The 18,978-nt window shown below is 36.3% G+C and overlaps 1 protein-coding gene across 2 annotated transcripts in view; it reads left to right on the top strand.

Moving 5' to 3' along the window:
* The window catches only part of MTURN (maturin, neural progenitor differentiation regulator homolog), a 48,241-nt gene extending 37,609 nt beyond the window's left edge, over positions 1–10,632 (top strand). For both annotated transcript variants that reach the window (XM_034404036.3, XM_087894223.1), the window contains one exon: positions 7,290–10,632. The gene's annotated coding sequence lies outside the window, so the exon portion shown is untranslated. The remainder of the gene's footprint in view (positions 1–7,289) is intronic.
* The last annotated feature ends 8,346 nt before the right edge of the window (positions 10,633–18,978 follow it).

An 18,978-nucleotide genomic window follows, 5' to 3' on the forward strand; every position in this document is an offset into this window, starting at 1 on the left:
TTGTTTAACATTTCTTTCTCTTCTTCCGTTATCTGTGGTAGGTTAGCTTCCATCAGGTATTGTTCAGTTTTGTCTGGGTCGATCGCTTCCTCTTTATATAAGGCTTCATAAAATTCTCTCGCTCTTTCTAACTTATCCTCTTCTTTTGTCAAAATATCGCCATTGGAATCTTCTAATGTAAGAATTTGATTTTTTTCCTGTTCTTTTTTTAATCTGTACGCCAGCCACCTTCCTGACTTGTTGACATTCTCAAAGTGGTAGTGTTTTATTCTCTTGATTTTTTGCACCAACTCCTCCTGATCCAGAATATTGAGATTATGCCTTGCCATCATCCATTTTTGTTTGGCCACCTCGTCTCCCGGGTTTTGTTGTAGTTTATTATCCGCTTCTTCTAGTTTCCTATTATAAGTCTCTCTAACTTTCCTTTCTTCCTTATTTTTGAACGCCATGTATGATATCGCTACTCCTCTCAAATACGTTTCATGGTATCCCATACAATTTCCTTCACTGTGCCTTGCTTGCCATTCTCAATAAAGAAGCGCTTAATTTCTTCATTTAATTTTATTATAAACTCTTTTTCATTCAAAAGGTTAGTCCTTAGACTCCATCTCTGTTGCTTTCTCTTGTTGGTATAATGCCAATTTACTTCAAGAAGTTTATGGTCTGCCCAAGTATTTGTACTTATATCCACTTTCTTAATTTCTAGACCTAGTTTTCTAGTAGTCCATGCCATATCAATTCTGGACCAAGAGTTCTGTGAAGTTGAGTAAAAGGTGTATTGGGAATCATGCGGGCGTAGAGTACGCCACATATCAATTAAGTTAATTTCATCCACTAGATCAAAAAAGCTTTTTGGCAGAGGTAATCTTTTATTTCTTTTTCTTTCCCCACTTTTATAATCTTTCTCTGGGTTAACAATACCATTAAAGTCACCTAACATACATATTTCAACATGGGCCCAATTTCCTAATTGTTCGTGTAGTTTTTTGTAAAATTGTCCCTGTTTCTTATTCGGGGCATATACCCCCACCAACATCATTTTTGCATTACCTCTCTTGATTTCTACCATTAGAATTCTTCCTTTAGTATCTTTATACTTTAATTCTGCCTCAATTCCTTTTTTCACATACATAGCCACTCCCCTTTTCTTTTTGTCTGCTAATGACACAAATAGTTTGCCAAGTTTAGTAAATTCTAGACAATTTGTCTCATCTTTTTTTATATGAACCTCCTGTAAGCAAATTATGTCTGGGTTCTGTTTTACCAGTTTTGATAGAATTATCTTTCTTTTTTTATGATCGTTTAAGCCATTAACATTTAAGGATAGAATTTTTAAGCCATCCATTTCTTGTATTGTGTCCGGTTTCTAGTTCTTGTTTGTCTTTAACGTTACTGCTCTTACTGGTCTAGTCTTCTTTCCTTGTTCTTCCGCTTCTTCTTTTTTCTTCTCCTCCTCTATTTCTTCCTTTGTACTTTGCTCTTGTGAGGTTTCTTCTTCCGTGTTTACCGTATCGATCTCTTCTTTGCTAATTTGTTCTTCTTCCCCTCCTCTTAGTTGATCTAAAAAATCTTGTGCTACGGCTAAACTATCAATTTTGACTTTTCTTCCTTGCCATGATACTAACATCCCCTCTGGCAGGATCCATCTAAATATGATATTTCTTCTATTCAGTTGGCTCGCCAGAAACCTGTAGTTTTTCCTCACTTCCCTCACTCTTCTCGGTATTTGTTTCAGAATATTCACCTCCTTTCCTTTAAATACAATCTGTTCTTCTCTCGCTATGTTAAATAGAATATCCCTCACTTTCTTTCTGGTGAACCTCATGTGGACCTCCCTGGGGAGCCTGTTTCTTCTCACGTAATTCGTTTGAACCCTGTAAACCTCGTCAAGTTCTTTAATAATATCTTGTTTATCTTGTTGAAGGGCATCAGCTATCAGCTCAGCTATTTTATCGCCTAAATCCTCTTCCTTTTCTTTGCAGATATTTTGGAAGCGAAGGTAGTATGAAGCCTTGTCCATTTCCAATTGTATCAGGGACTCTTCGATTCCTTTGTTCTGTATCGCGAATGTCTGATCCACCATATCTATTTTTTTCTCACTTTGTTCCATCCTTTGTTCTACATTTTGAATTCTTCTCTCATTGTTCGCAATAGAGGCTTGAATCTCAGTCATTTTTGAATCCAAAACGTGAATGTCCGTTTTTAATTCGGAATGACTATTTAACAATTTCTCCTGCATTGCTAACATGGTCTCTTGAATCAGCGATAGAGAAGATTGTACTGTTTGAAGAGTTGGAGTTGTTGGTGGCTTGTCTGACTTCTGTATGCCTTCTAAGGGTTTCTGGATTACTGGGGACAGTGTTGTTAAAGTAGGATTAGATGGAGCTTTTTTGCCAGATTTCAGGATTGTCGATGTCATTGTTGCCATTTCTTTCAGAATTAACTTTTGTTCTCTTATAATTTTCTCAATATTTTTCCAAATGACCATTCAATGGTTTTGCCCCTATTTCCTCTATTAATTCCTCTTCTTAAGCCTATTTAAGAGATTTGCTATCTTCACTAGACAGGATCATTTCATCAAACTATCTTTCTCAAGTCAAATCTTTATAACGCACCAAAATTGTCAAACTTCCTTAATAGTTTAAAACCTATGAGTTAAATCACACTACCAGATTCCAAATTAATTCTCACATATGAGCCAAAAGTTTTATACCCATATATCCCAGTAAATATTATGATTTCGATATAGCTATATTCAAACCTTAATATAAAAAGTTATTATAAATAAGTTAATAAATACTACCTGTAATTCTTATATAACTAAATTCAAGCCTTAGTATATGGAATTGATATAAATAAGTTGTTAAATATTACCCTTAAGAATAAATATTCTGAAATAGATAGATATAACTAGATAAATATGAATAGATATAATCAATGCAATTAATTAATTAATTAATTGGTTAATTATAAATCTGGATCCTTATATATAAATATACCTAATGACAGCAAAATAAAATCAACACTTAATTTCTATATTCTATATTCCCTATATTCCTTAACAATTTGTAATTCTTATTAATATTATTATTTAACAAGAAAACCAAAGTTCAAGTATTAGAAACCCAATTACTCAAAAGAATAGGGGGGAGAATGGGAATCAGAGTATCACAATTTATGTATTTAATAAAGTATGAAGGTCGTCTTCTTCTTCTTCTCTTTTTTTTTCCCTTTACTTTTTCCCTTTAGTTATGGGTAAATAATAGTGACTGCAAGGTCATAAATCTTCTTCTCTCTGCTCCTAATAAGTTCCGACACTTCTCTATGGTAGATCTCGCTGCTAGATCGTCTCTTTGTCAATCCTCTGCTATCTCACTCCTTCAGTTCAATGATGGCCACACTTCCTGTTTTGCTGAAGCACTCAAAAAAAAAGTTCAGTAGTTCAATCTCTTGCTTACTTTCCTCCTCACTTATCAATCACAGTGCCAGCCACATCGATACTCGTTTCCTTCTCCCTCTCACCATGCTCTCCAGAGATCTTTATACAAGCGACCTGCTCCCTGCATATGCCTCGTCGGCTTGTCGGGTCTCCGCCGTTACGATCTACTCTGCTCTGCACTCTCCCGCACCGAGCAGTCCTCTCCCGACTCCGCCGATGACCTCTCTCAACGCTAAATCACTCCAAGGTATGGAAAACGCGATGTCAGATCTAGCACGGCACCTCCAATCTTCTTCTTAGCTCCTGTCCTTTTGCTGGCTATTGTGACTTCAGGCCCGTCATCAAATGACCGGCTCACCACGTTGGATCAACAGAGCCGCCCGGTCTTGCGAGAGGTGTTTGTGCCCCACTCTCTTGTTCGCCTGGCTCTTTCTTTTGTCCGCAGGGCTCTCCGAGACCCGCGCCCCCAAAGGGATCCCCAAAACGCGGTGATAAAGCGTGTCGGGGAGTAGCAATCACTCACTCGACACCATATCGCCGCAAGTCACCAACCGGGAGTCCGAAAAAAACTTTAATTCTCTGTGTAGCAAATGTGAGCTAAGATGAATTTCTATTAATACCAAGCATGAGAGAATCCAATGACCTTTCCCTATACTGATTTTGAGTTTTCTCAATATCTCAAAGTTTTGTAGTTAGATATCAACTAAAAGTATTTTTCTTATCCCAGTGTCCTTTAACTATGTTGCATTACAATTCTCATCCAGAAATAATGTAAGTAAACTAGCTAATTGTGAGAAATGATCAATATAGGGACATAGAACATCCTACACCCCCCCCCCCCGAGTGCAATCTGCCCCCACCCTTCTTTGGCCTGGGAATCCAATGGGGAAATTCCACATTGCAGGTGGCTGCTGGATTGATAGCATGCCCTACCTGCTCTGCATTTCCTGCGTCACTCCCGTCCATCTTTTCATAGTATTGTATTTTCATTGTTTATTTTATTGTTTCATTATTTTACTACTGTTAAGTTTACACTTCTGTTCATTTCTGTTTTTACTGTTGTAAGCTGCCCAGAGTAGCCTCATGGTGAGATAGTAAGCAAATAAATTTAATAAATAAATAAAATATCTGTAGAGCCTGAGAAAATAGTATAATAACACATCCCTTCTCTCAACTGTTGCAGAAACATGAAAAAGTGTGTGTATCTCCTTTTCTGAAATATATACATATACACATACATACATACATACATACATACATACATACATACATATATATATATATATATATATATATATATATATATATGTCTCTCTCTCTGTGTCAGTGTAGTGATTGCATTCCCATAGCTTTCTAGTTCTGGCTCTTGGATTTTTTTAATGTTGCTTTATTGTATATTGTTTATTAGAATATTGAAGTATGCTCTTTAGCCAAAAAGCTTCCAAAGTAATTTCATTTGCATACACCAATTCAATAGGTACAAAAGGATAATTGGTAGGCAATCTGAAAGATTCATGACCAAGAAAAAGGAATGCAGAGGGAGAATATTCAGTTGATTCAGTTACCCTACTGAACAAGCATATCTGTCTGCCTGTCTAAACTTGGATTTGAACTACATTTTATTCTCTGCTTGGGTTGGCCTGTTCTTTGCTAGCTTAGTCTTCTTTGATTTTTCTCTTCTTTTGCTTCCTGTTATTGAGGCAGAACTTAATTTACTTTCCCACTTCCTTTTGTTTTCTCCCAGGGAGGAGGGAAGAGTAACTAAAGGAAGCTAATAGTTGTTTCTTCACTAATGTGTAATAAGATTCATCAGAAGCCCTTTTTCAGAAATAGGATTTATTTGGCAGTTACTGAGAAGCCATTTATAGTAGTGCTGTATCTCTTTGTCTTGATTAATGGTTCATCCAAGAAAGAAAAGGTTCCAAGAAGGAGCAGGATGTCCTTGGGCAATGCTGGCTCAGAAGATCCAATTCATTATCAAACTACATTTTCATGCTAGTTACAGGTAGTCCTCAACCTATGACTGCAATGGAGCCTGAGCTAGGTCCATAAAGGAGGCAGACAAGCAGCAAAAAGCTCTGTTAACCCAAAAACCTCTCAGCAGAGGGAAAGAGTTCAGATAGATTACGGCTGAATGTTACATTCCATTGCTAGAAAGGCTTTCAAACAAGCCTCAGTGCTTGGTCAATTAAGCCATGCTTGTGGGCTGGTCCTCTGCCCCAAACAGTTGGCCATCATAAGATAGCAAATATTGCCAGGCTCTTGCTAGGCTTTGGGAAAACTCAGGAGGAGCTCCCCAAAACCTTTTCCTTGCTTAACCTCTCCTTCCTTCAAAAATCCACATTTCTTCAATAAACAAACATAAAAAAGGGGGGGGGGAAACAGACTTGTTTCTCTAATTAGTGCTGGAACTAAACTCTCCACCTTTGCCCTCCAGTCTTGATAGGGTGACAAAATCAGTAAATTACTTACCATGATGAATAACTGCCAAGCTGAAGAGCAGAGAAAAGGAAGGATATAAGCAAAGAAAATCTTTTTGCTTCTTGCTTGCATTGAGGAGCTGAAGAAAAAGTTCAGCTCAAAATAAGCTGACTTTGTATTAAAAAAAAAAGAACACGGCTTGGGGGGGGCCAAAAGCCCTACTAAGCATACAAAAGTATGAAGGCTATTGCTTAACACATTGTAAGCTGCCCTGAGTCTCCAGAGAAGGGCGGCATATAAATCGAACCAACCAACCAATCAATCAATCAATCAATAAAATGTTCAGCCAGATAGAGTGCAATCTGCACAGCATATAGCAGCAGCAGCAGAAGCTGGGTCCTTTTCATGTAGCTTTATATAGCTGTCATAACTTTGAATGACTGCTAAGTGTCTGATCGTATCCTGAGGATTACCTGTATACATGTGCAAAACTTGCAATGAAAGTTCAAACAGAACTTCTGTTTGAACTTCTGTATTATGTGATGTAGATTTCTCTGTGTAGCAGTTCTTACAGATCTATTTTCCTGTGACTTCCATTCTTCCCTTCTCATAATCCATTCAACAGCAGAGCTAGGAGAGGACAAAGGGGAGGATACTGATCTGTTATTTCCATTCTGGTGTCTTATTTGGTAACACTGATGTTTTAATGTAGAAACTCTTTGTAAAGAATGTAGAATAGTTGTGATTAGACGTTTTCATACTAGTTATGATTAATTTTGTATTCTTTCAAAAGATGCAAATTTCCATGCCAAAAAAATATTTTACGATTCTTCCCTATCAGTTCTCACTCTTAAATGAAAGAAACTTTTCTTTTGAAATTTCTTTCAAAGGAAAATTGGATTTTGACAAAAGTCTCATAGTTGGAATGTAATATTCTTACATTTACTTCATTGTAGGATGGCCATAGAGTAAATATCCTCTCTTTCATTGTCAATAATATCTTTACTGGTCTGTAGCCTCCCTGCTTTTCCATGCCATTAGTTAAGTTCTAAGGGAGAAGACATCATGAGAGAACTCCATTGAGCTTCTTTCAAATTGGAAAATGTGGACATCCAGGGTTATTTCAGGATTATGGAAAGGTGTGTGAGAGAAAAGAAGTATCCTTCAACAATTAAATAAGTAAATTCAATTAAAAGAAATTCAAAAGAAAATGTTAAGCACCTTGCGAATAAAGTACAAAAAAAGTAGTTTTTTCTCAGGTTGAAAAAATCTAAAACTATAAGACAGATTTGAGAGTAGCCTTTTTGTTAGAAACGTTATGGGAAATTAGTCATTAGTATGAAATTTGTTGGATTTGAAAATATCATTGAGAAGGCACCAAAAGAAATAGCATAATAAGATTATTGACCGGAGAGTTTTTTCTTTTCAGGTTTCCCTTTCTATCAGGCTATTTGACAATGAATAGCGGTATTGCTGCACTTCAGAGACCTCAGTTTTCAAATTTGACTTAACATTTGTTTTGTTTTGATTGACTTTATATTTTATTTGTAATACATGTATTGATCCAAACACAAAGACATGGAAAAAGAAAAGCACCTCTATCACAAGAATGAATGAACAACTCTCAACTATTGTCCAGGCTGGTGGAGGATTGCTGGAATTGTCCTTCAACAAATAAGTGCATTAAAGTTACAAAGTGCAATAAAAGCTTTTGAATATTTATGCACAAAAAGGTGCTCTTTATATATCTGAATTCTCTATGTTTTAGCAAGATGACTTATAATACAGAGATTAGTTACCTCACTGTAACTAGATACATCCTTGATTAACTAGAACCCAAAATACATTGCGTTTCAAGTTTATAACATTAAGGAAGGGAGGCAGGTTTTTATCATTTTGTTGGCATCTTTATTTGTGTTTTAGGAATTGAAGTTCTGCAACGTTTGGAGGGCTACAGATTCCTTTTTTAAAAAATAATTCTTTTTAAGAGGAATCCTTTAGTATGATAATTATTATTTAGAGATTGCAAACCTGTAAAATATATTGCAAAAGAAAGAAAGATATTTGTTAACCTTCTTAAAATTAGTGTTCATTCAATGAAATCTTATCCATGTTGCCTTCTCCTAAATGCCTGGGCATAAAATAAAAAACTGTAGCTCAGCATCACTATCTTGCAATTAAAAAGCTTACCAAATTTTTCATGATGAAGTCTTTCTTTTCTACTTCTACTGAAGAATGTATGTTATGAATAACATTTTCCCCACAGAAAACTACCCACATTTTCACTTTCTTTAAAGGGGAATGACTAACGAGGAAAGGCTGAGGGTGATAGCTTAATAAGAAAAAAGCAACCCATGACCAAGGCTATTTCATTGTAGTTTTAAGTGTCTGGACAAACCCATAACTTATACTGTTAAGTTCGAGCAGCTATATTATGTTTTCTCAACTTTTTGGGATTTGTAATTTGATAACAAAAATAACAAATTCATTCAATAAAAATGAGATGGATGGGGATAATAGATGGATGATAGGTTTTGCATACTGTAAAGCTGCATTTACTCTGTTATCTTGACACAGAGCAAGAAAATAGTTCCATCAGAACTGAAGAGTTGCAATAATGTAATTAATTAGACAATTCCAAGCTAAATGAAGCCACAGGAAAAGACAGTATATTATATACATTAACATAGAGCTGTGCAAATTTGAAATTTGAAATAGAAACAGATGCTTCAGTTAGAATAAAGGCTGTTTTTTTCCTACCCAAAGACTTGCAGCAAGTATTTCATGAGCAAAAACTAACAACATTTCTTGTCAACCTCTAGGGGCCAGTGCAGCCTAGATTTTCACCATACTTCCAATTTTTGCTGTTCTATTTTCTTAGCAATGTAACTTTTGCTTGTATCTCTGATAGAAAATTGGCACTGTCATTGTCAATTGTAAATCACATGACACTCCAATAGATTCTGAAAAGGACTCCCTAGTCAAGGAAAAAACAATTGTTTACAAAGTCTTACCTTGTTAAGTGAGCAGCAACATTTACATAGACTAAGTGAAAAGAAGATACTGTATGATTTATCTTGTCTTTGTCCAAGAACTAAATATTATCAGAATCTCTAACTTCTGATGCTTTCATTTGAATTGGAAAAAGCAGAAACTCAGTTTTGAAGGTTAAAGAAACCCATGATGTCTTTCGTTCAAGAGAAAATGGGACTAAATGGTGAGGATATTAATTAATTTAAATAAATCAGGGAAAGAAATAGCTTAGGGCATGAAGCATAACAAATGGGTAGAAATTAAGTGCTGGCTTGAGGGGCAGTAATTTCATGCCTGATGTAGAAAAAAGGGAATGGGTGCAGTGGTGGTTTTTGGGGTGCGAACCAGGAAATTCTGTGCAGCCTGTACACCCCCCACTACCCCATTTCTTCATGGGTGAAGATTTAAGTTTAAATTACACCTAACCAAAAGTATATAGTTCTTAATTCATTTATATTGTAATCTTTTAAATATCTGAAATGACATAATATCTTAGTGTAATTTACACTGTAAACAATGCTATTTCTTTCCACTTGCAGATGGAAAGAAAATATGTTCCTATGACCAACTGTGTTTATCAGGTAGTTGTGGGGATTAACCAGTTATTGGTCATTAATTGGAATGAGAAAACTATTAACGGAATGTGGCATTTATTATAAAAAGAATACATGCAAATAAATTATTTAAAGCCATCATATTGTTTGCCAAAAGGCTTGGGCCTTTAGCTTTTTAGCAAATAATCCTAGTTTTTAAGAAGATAGAATAAGCGAGGCCATTCACATATTTGAGTGTCCATTTCATTAAATGTTATCATGGAAAATATGTAACAGCAAGAATAATGTGCAAGATATGAGATCTCGTAGTAGACATAGGGAGCCTCAATTTGAGGATTAAGTGAACCAGAGGAATGATCTAGGACAAATTTGTGACATAAGTATTGTTTTACCTGATGTACACCAGCAGCAGCATTGAAATTAGATGGGGGGCATCCATTGATTTGCATAAGGGTAAAGAAAACAATTTCACATTATAGAGGACAAGCTCTCATGGCAAGACAATGCCTCCACAAAAAATTCAGCAGTACTGGATGAGCAAATTCATGTTAAAATCTATTCTCACAATTTTCACTAGGTCAACAACTATTGAATGGCATAAATCATCATACATTATTGAGACATTATTTAAAGATGATGATGATTATATAATTAAAGATTTTAGAGAGTATAAAGAGCACGTACACAAGCTTCAATTGACTAATATCAATTTCTTAAAAAATGGAAAAGGAATATTTATTTACATCTCTCACATCCCATCTCCCTGAAACAAGCTTTCACACAATTTTGTTTTTTGATAATGCCATCAGCCTGTTCGTTGGAAGGTATAAAGGATTACCAATTATACACCATTTATGCATTTGTGATAATTCACAGGTGAAAGATCTGATCCACTGCAAATTATAACAGGAACACATAGTAGATTTATTATGCTTTTGTTAACCCAGTTTAATCAGTCTGGCATAGGAGAAAAAATCTATTTCAGGCTGACCCATATAGACATGTACAGGAAAAAAAAAAAAAACCACCAAGCTGTGTTGTTTGAAATGGCCATAAAGAAGACAATGAATGCCAATTTTGACAGTACTATTAATTGTAGGGTATGTATGAATTAAACAAAGATTGTTGTAATTTTATATGAATTTTGCTAAAATCTATGATTGCAAATAAATGTATTAAATGTAACTAGTTGTCAGTTGTCAATTTTGTACTTTTGCAAGTTAATATTTTTAAACTTTCATTTTTTTAGAAAAAGGATAAAATACATTTGAAAAAAAATGATACTCAGCTAAATCTCTAGCCATTCTTAAATTGGAGACACCAAAAGTAGGGATGGCAGTTTTGTCACTTCAGTTGCTATCTATTACAATGGAACAGCTGTAAAAGTATTTGTAAAAATTGTAACACAAAGAAGATCTAGGAGAAATGCTTCAGCTTATCTTATCTTTAATTTAATTTGGACTTTGTATTTGAGAGAGATCCCTAAATTTATGCTAAAATCAAAAGTGGAAGCATTACATTTTGAGGAAATACTAAAAAAGAAATTCCTTCCTCTTAACAATAGATAATTATTTTTTGGCTTAACAATATTGTTTGCTAAGAAGCTGAAAAAATATTTTTTTCTCCTGCACATCTTGAAAAAGATATAAGAGAAAAAGCTTCATGGATTTCAATAATCAGAATCACAATCTTGGTGACCTGCTTATATGCTGTTTCTAGGTTCAGAAATGGGATTTATTTAATGAACAAGTAGAAACTAAGCTTTATTACCATGTTTATTAGATTCAGTTGTGTAAAGTTCTTGTAAACCATGTGAAAAGACAGCTGCAAGAGCACAACTGTTTCTCACAACTATGAAAAGTAAATGCAGTCAGTAGGACTGAGGCATGCAAGAATTTGGCTTGCTTCTCTTCTTATAGTTCGCCCTGGATTAAACGTTCTTGTCTCTAACAGGGCAGGAAAACCAGCTAAATATCCCACCTTGGCTCTTTGGTGAAAAGATGCAGATAATTTCCGAAAATTTCTAGTAACTGATAAAACTTACATTCAACCCAGATTGAAACTTGAGTTTCCTTCACTTGTAAGAAACTCTGAAATATTTGACAACCAAGTTCAGGGTCTTTGAATTTGTATGCCCTAGAGTTGTGTCTCTGACAAGAAGGGAAAAACATAGTGAGAGGCCAGAACAGAACAAAAGACAGAAGACAAGTGATGAGAGGAAGTGCCAACATTACACTCTACACTGCAACAACTGTCTTTCCCTGCTGTGACATACAGGTTTTGTCCATTATACCATGTGTAGTTTGTTTCACAGCTGTGAAAAATGAGTTAAATAAAACACACAAACCCAAGCAAGGAAATCTTCATCCACCTTCCAATTCCTTTTTGGTTTTATAATGAACTGAATGATAAAATGCTATATACTATTTACTGTAGGCATTGACTTCCGTACTTATTTATATTGTGTGATTCTTAAATAATAACCAGGTGAATTTGGTTCGGGAAGAGAAACTTGATGTAGCTATTATTCCAGAACAGCTAATGGGATTCAGCATCCTTACTTCTATCTAGCAAACTCTACTGTAGACAGATGGAACAACTGCTATCTGGTGAAATGTCAGCCTAAACCAGATAGCAATCACAATCAGATGTCAGCCTACCAATAGACCAGACAGGAAACAAACAAGATCAATTAATTCTACTTTATTGTAAGGATACATTAATAGAATCATGCAAGTCTGAATGCACAACTCTCCTATCGCTTCTTTTTATCACCTGATGAGTTAGGGCAGATCCTTTCTTAGTTTTTTTTTCTCTGCCTGTTACTCAGTTGCGGGTTCCTGTTTCTTTTATCTGATCATTTCTCAAGCAGCATCTCTTTCCCCTCCTAACCCTCCTCTTCCAAGGTCATTCTCACATCCATTATCTGACCTATTCTACTTTATTATTAACATCAATAGTTCACAGAATCTTACAAGTCTGAAAACAATCCTCTCCCCCCCTTATTTACAGCCTGAGAAACTAGGGAGGCTCTCTTCTGAGCCTCTTATCCTATCCACTTCCAGTTGTGGGCTATTCTGTCTCTGATCATTTCCTTTACAGCATCTCTTTGCCTAGTCTCCCAAAGACTTTCTCATATTGTTACAGGATAACTGAAAGGGGAGCTTAATAGGAGGCTTGCTTGTAGAATGGCTTCAACTGCCCAGCACGCATTATATCACCACAACCTGCTCTCTTTGCTGACCTGTTGAAAGACATAGTGAAAGGGAAGAAACCATTGGTGATCAATGGTCAGAGGAGTAAAGTTTGATCTAGCGATGCTCCATGACTTTCAAGATCCAGAACATGTCCCTCCTGCTGAATATGATGGGACAGATAGATATAATTGGGCATAATTAGGCATAAGTGGTCTCTTGTCACCATATCATATAGGGACTTAAAGAGCTTAACCTGCACTTTGAATTGGAAAAAAATTGACAACCAATTCAATTTGTGGAGTAGAGGAGTTCTTGAAGCACACATAACTGCCTCCGCCACAGCATTTTGCAGTAGCTCAACCTTCTAGTTACTCTTCAAGTGCAGGTCCATATAGAGTGCAACACAGTAATCCATTTGGGAGATGATTAAAGCATAAGTGACTGAGAGCAGAGCCTCCTAATTGTGGGACAGGTGAAACTGCCACACAATATGAATCTGTACAAAGACCCTTTGGCCATAATTACTACCTGGTCTTTTAGCAAAAGTAATGAGGACAGAAGGATCCCTAAGTTGTGCACGAAGTTATTATGGGGTAGTATATCTCCATCCACACATAATAAGGTAAATCCATGGCTACCAAAAGTTTTGCCAACTGCATGTTTCCTGTGATCTTTTCTCATTCCCTACTGTAAACTGTGTGATGTAAACTACATGTAGCCTAATTCTGCTAGTGTTATTTTGCTCTAATATCTGGCCTTGAATTGAGGAATGCCTTTATTGAAATCTTTCACAAAGCTTGTCTATCTGAGAAAGAAAACTAATTATAAAAACCAAGCTATCCTTGCTCTCAAATATCCCAAAAGAAAACAAAAGAGAATGGAAGGTTGTTCAGACAACAAGAACCCCTGGTACTGATGGCTTGCCTGCAGAAATCTATAAAACCTTTACAGATCTGTATATAAAATATATGAAGGAAATTTTTAATATGGTATTGATGGAATCTAAGGCTCCCAAATCATGGCTAGAGGCCTATATTTCTTTAATACCGAAGGAAGGGGTGGACCACACTCTGATACATAATTATAGGCCTATCTCATTTTTAAACGCCAACTATAAAATTTTTGCAACTGTAATGGCAGCTAGATTTAAGAGATACCTTAGCGAATTTATCCAAATAGATCAAAATGGTTTTCTACCGGCCAGACAATTGAAAGATAATGCACGGATCATAATGGATGCCCTGGAATATTACGAGGCCCACCCTGAGAAGCAGGCGGCATTCCTCTTTTTAGGCGCCCAGAAAGCCTTTGATAGGATCAATTGGAATTATCTTATATCACAATTGAAATATATGGAGGCTGGCGATCATTTCACGAATGCAATCCAGGCAATTTATAGTCAACAGAAGGCCAAGATTTTGATAAATGGAGAAGGGTCGGAGGAGGTGACGATAGCGAAGGGAATGAGACAAGGCTGCCCACTCTCCCCATTGTTATTTATATTCATGCTAGAACCTTTACTTAGGTCAATAAGACAAGAGGTGAGCATAAAAGGACTAAAGATCAGAGAACAAGAATACAAGGTCCAGGCGTTTGCGGACGACCTGGTCTTTGTTCTGGAAGAGCCACTAACCTCTGGAGGGCAACTTAATGACATAATACAGAAATTTGATGAAATAGCTGGATTACAAATAAATAGGAAAAAAACAAATATCATAGTTAAAAACATGACAGAAATACAAAAATTAGAACTACAAAACACTTTGAGCCTCCAGGTAGTTCGTAAAGTTAAATATTTAGGGATTTGGCTGTCTGATAGATGCTCCTCAATAAAGGCGGATAACTATTTAAAATTAACTGAGCAATTAGACAAAGATTTGGAGAAATGGGGCAAGATACAATTGTCATTAATGGGGCGGATAGCCTTAATTAAAACTCACATGCCCAAAATGGTATTTCTCTATCAAACGGCCCCAGTTAGACTAGATAAAACCATTTTTAGGAACTTGGACAGGCCTACAAATAGATTTATTTGGCAGGGCAAGAAGCCTCAAAATAAGTTGAAAACGATGTAGAAACCGAAAGAACAAGGCGGGTTGGGAGTCCCAAATTGGAAGTATTACTATAATTTGGCGGTTTTGGTTTGGATCCGTGAATGGATTACACTACAAGGGAGACGTCTGTTAGCACAGTGGTGGCATGCCCACCTATGGTGGGAAAGAGGCAAACCCATAGCATATTTTATGAAACATCACGTGCAAGGAGTCCTGATTGAGAGTGGGATGGAAATTAGGAAAACATTATAATAAGGTATCACTCTGGGTTTCACCTGTAGAAGCTATGATCTATCCGATTCTGTATTATCCAGAGAAAAAATTGACCTACAAAGTAATATTAGATATGAATGGGAAGTTAAAAACAAAATTGTCACTTCAGGAACAAGGAGTGAACCTAGACTGATGGACGTACATGCAAATTAGTAGTAAGTATATGAGAGATAGACAGAGATTTGGGATTAGCCGAGAGGTGCAGATTCTAGATAGGATATTATTGGGGGTGGATGAAAAGGTGTTATGTAGATGCTATAAATTCTTTATGGCTATGGAGGTAGGCTATGGAGGTAGGTGCGAAGACTTCAGTTCATGCCTGGGAGAAGAATCTAGGTTATTCAATAGAGCCTGAGAGGTGGAACAAAATCTGGACTAAGAATATTAAACTAACCCAGTCAATAGGATATAAAGAAAATATATATAAAATGACGTATTAATGGCATTTACCGCCGGCCAGACTCGCCAAAATGTTCCCTGGAACACCCTCAGTCTGTTGGAAATGCGGTGTTAAAGAAGGCACATATTTCCACCAATGGTGGACCTGTCGAGAGGCAATGAAATTTTGGAAGAATATTCAGAAGTGGCTTAATGAGATGTTGGGGCAGCGTATACAATTGCGTCCTGAGGTATTTTTATTAGGGATAAGACCTGAAAATGTTAATAGAATGGCATGGTACCTGCTGCTACATATAACAACAGCTGCAAGATTGACATGAGCCCAATACTGGAAGATGGATGTTAGCCCACCTGAACAAGTAGTAATTCAAAAAATAATGAATTGTGCGGAATCAGATCGGCTTACTATGATACTGAAAGGATGAGGGGACACAGATTTCTATATATCTTGGAGTCAATGGTATAATTGGATGTCAAATAGAGCTGCAAATAGAGGTATTGGATAAGCATGTCACTTGGTATATTAATAGACTTTTTTAGGTTACCCTATATATGTAATGGGACAATTTTATTCCCTTCTCGAGTTGTGATGTAGACCGCTATAGATTTAATGTTTGTTGGATGTATAAGATAAAAGAAAAAAAAAAGAATTTAATAGGGTTGTGCAGTGTTTAATATACAGCAGTGATTGATTGAGGCACACTTTCTTTCTTAGGAAAGAAATTAATTGAGGGGTATTTTATTGTTAACAATATTTTAATATTTTAATTGATCTCTGATATTCCTTTAAATAGAGGACAGAGATAGGTTCAATGTCCTACCCTTCAAAATACTGTGGTCGTATGCTCTAATAGAGTAGGATAGGATAAATAAATAATAGTGGTGCCACAATCTGCTCATGCCATGATCCCATTTCATAGAAATTAAATCAGGAATATATACAGTATGTTAATAATGAAATATTAGCAAGAAATTATACAGGAAGCTGTGTCTCTGTGAAGCTCCTCATGAACCATCATGAACCCTAACTAGACCAAGTTAGAAATATCATTCAAGGCTCACAAGAAAAAAGAAAAAAAAACTATTTTTATTGTTGGTGGAGTTGCAATTAATCTGAGTATATAAAATAATGCCATCTCCAAAGAGTGGTGGGGGTAGAGCCTACTACCAGGTAGGCCAAGTAATTAGCAGTAGTCCTTATGTTGCAATAACACTTATTTAATTCTAACCCCTTGCTAAATCCTTGTCTGCAAAGTATCATGCTTGCTTCCTGTCATCCAGGTGTCATCCAAATGCAGTGGAATTTGGTGCACTATCTTCAATTTAAAAAGGACTCAAACACTAACAAAACACAAAAGAGACATATCAGAAAATAAAAGCAACAGAAAACTGAATGCAATGTCTTGAATAATATAGGCAGCGTAAGTCTTTGAATTTAGAATGACTGTCTAAATTGCATTATTCTTTTCATTTGTTTTTCTACAGTTCAGAATTATTCCAATAAATAAAAAGTGAGTTTGGTGCAATGGTTAAGGTGCCTAGAAACCAGGAGACTGAAAATTTTACAATCTGACCTTGGGCCAGTCTTTTTACATTATCTACAGCTTAGCACAATGTTCACACAAAGCAATGTGGAGGAAACCAGAACTGTTTATTTCATTGCTTATTATGCCTGATCCCTACATTGTAAATATTTGTACCTGGATTAGGCAAGCCAGTGTCTTAAACTGGCTTTTTTTTCTTTTTTGATAGGTTTGGATAACATGGATATGTCCATGAATTTACCATACCTGGTCAAATCAATTTGAAAGACACTCAGTTGTGAAGGCAAAGGTTAGGATCTCTCTGTCTTTCTCTCTCTCAAAACTTGAATCTAGGTTTATCCAGTAAAGTTGAACAATGCTTAGATTTTACTACCACAAGATGTAATAATGGATTGATAATAATGGATTAGAAGAAATTTAGGGGAAAAAATCATCAAAAAGAAGACTATTGTTATCAGTTACTCACTAGGAATATAACTAGTGGTGGGTTCCTCCCGGTTTGGTCCGGTTCGGCCGAGCCAGTAGTGGTGACGATATGACGTCACCGAACCGGTTCTCCCCCCCTGCCCTCCCACCCTCCCACCCCCCCACGTTATTCTTACCTTTTATTTGGTCCCACCCCCAATCTATTGCTGCCTCCTGAGTCCCAACTGATGACTAGAGGGGAAAAAAACTGTTTAAACTCTTGCCGCGGGGCTTCAAAGGGCCGTCTTACAGCTGATCAGTGTTAAAAGCAAACAAATGTGTCGGGTCGTAAGTGCGAGGACTGGTTGTAAGTGTGAGGACCTTCCAGAAATGACTCTGACCAGCTAGCCACGCCCACATACACATGACCTCCAAGCCATACCCACAAAATAAGCCACGCCCACAGAACCGGTAGTAAAAAAATTTAGAACCCACCCCTGAATATAACATATATTATCTTCAGTATCAAAAACAATTCCTTTTGATTCTGAACAGTTGTTGTGATTTTGAATAGGAATGTAGGGTACTTTGGCACCCTGTACCACTATGAGAATAAAATGCTGGATTGGTTCGTTGTAGGTTTCTGGAGTTACAGGTAGACTTTGATTTACAACTAGGTATTGGAGTTACAACAGATCTCCCTGGGGATACTTATGAGCCAGTTCTAAAGTTATGATGGCTGCTCCCCCTCCCTGTAGTCAGATGTCCGCATGACTTGCATTTATGGCCAGTGTCCCAAGGTCACATGACCACTTTCAGTTTTCAGCAAAACTGACCCATAGCAAATGACTGGGTCATTTAGTCACTAACTGGGTCAGTTAGTCATGTGGGTGCTTTAAGACTGTCATGATTTACAACCATAATGGGCATGCTTCATTACAGTTATAAATTAAGGATTTTCTATAAAGGTAAAGGTTTCCCCTTTCCAGTCATGTTCAACTCTAGGGGCGGTGCTTATCTCTGTTTCTTAGCTGAGGGAATCAATGTTGTCTGAAGACACTTCTTTTTTTTAAAAAAAAACTTTTAAACATTTTATTAAGTTATAAGATAAGATACAAAATACAAAATTAAATAGGAAAGCAGTGAGGGGAAGGAGGAGAAGAGAATTGAGAAAAAGTTGGGGGGGGAGGAAATGTTGACTTCTGACTTCCTCTGTTGCAGTAAATAAGGCATCAACCTTAAACCACAACTTTTTACTTTTTCATAATAATATAAATGAGCCATTTCTATATGTATCTATCAATCTAATTGGTAAAACTCAAAATCATAGTTTCATTTTTTTCCATCTCAAGCATAAAGTTCAGAAGTGGTCTCCATGTGGAAACAAAGATACTTGCATTCTATTCTTTAATCAAAATAGTTATTTTAGCCATTTCTGCCAACTCCATCAGCTTCTGCAAACATTCATCCATAGTGGGAATCAAAGTGTCCTTCCATTTTTTGTGCATACAATAGTCTTGCTGCTGTCAACATATATAGAGTCAAAGTTCCAAATTTTTTCTCCAAGTCTTTTTCCATTAGATCCAAAAGAAAAGTTTCTGGTTCCATCTTTATACTTTATACTTCAGAATTTTCTGTATTAAAATATGAACAATTGAG

Source organism: Pantherophis guttatus, chromosome 4 (genome assembly GCF_059756535.1).
Source record: "Pantherophis guttatus breed Tessera chromosome 4, ASM5975653v1, whole genome shotgun sequence".
Lineage (NCBI taxonomy): Eukaryota > Metazoa > Chordata > Lepidosauria > Squamata > Colubridae > Pantherophis > Pantherophis guttatus.